This window comes from Alligator sinensis, unplaced genomic scaffold (assembly GCF_000455745.1).
Source record: "Alligator sinensis unplaced genomic scaffold, ASM45574v1 scaffold673_1, whole genome shotgun sequence".
Taxonomy (NCBI): domain Eukaryota; kingdom Metazoa; phylum Chordata; order Crocodylia; family Alligatoridae; genus Alligator; species Alligator sinensis.
Genome location: NW_005842829.1, coordinates 105,802 through 106,686, shown reverse-complemented (window position 1 = coordinate 106,686; position 885 = coordinate 105,802).

The window sequence follows — 885 nt, the reverse complement described above, 5'->3', positions numbered from 1 at the left end:
CAGGACTGGGCAGGAGGAGCCGGGGGGCCTGGAGCGAGCGGAGAATGACGACGCAGTGGGGTGATGGAGATGTGGGGGACAGTTCATTTCCCGGCAGGGGAAGATCTGGCTTATCCAGGAGGGACGGTGCCCCCTCAGCAAGCCTGCAGACGACCCCAAGCTGGGGGGAGTCGTAGATACACTGGAGGGTAGTGCTGGGATTCAGAGAGACCTCGACGCATCAGGGGACTGGGCCAAAACGAATCTCCTGAGGTCCAGCAAGGACAAGTGCAAAGTGCTGCACTGAGGAGGGAGCGATCCCCTGCCCCGGGGCAGGCTGGGGTGGCGGGCTGGGCCGCAGCTCTGCAGGAAAGGATCTGGGGGGACGGGACAAGAAGCTGAACAGGAGCCGGCAGTGGGCCCTAGTGCCAAGAAGGTGACCGGCATCTGGGCTGCATTGGGAGGAGCGTTGCCAGTAGATCAAGGGAGGTGATGCTTCCCCACTACTCAGCACTGGGGAGGCCACATCTGGAGTGCTGTGTCCAGCTGTGGCCCCCACGACAGAAAGGATGTGGACACATTGGAGAGAGTCCAGTGGAGGGCAGTGAAAACGGTTTGGAGGCTCGGGGACAGGACTGGTGAGGAGAGGCCGAGGGAAATGGGCTGATTTAGTCACAGTTTCACAGTCGGTCGGGTCGGAAGGGACCTGAGCAGATCATCAAGTCCGACCCCTGCCCTGGCAGGAAAGAGCACTGCGGTCAAACAGCCCCGGCCAGATGTTCGTCCAGCCTCCTCTTAAAGCCCCCCAGGGTAGGAGCCAGCACCACTTCTCTTGGAAGTTGGTTCCAGATCCTAGCCGCCCTGACTGTGACGTAGCGCCTCCTGATGTCTAGTCTGAATCTCCCC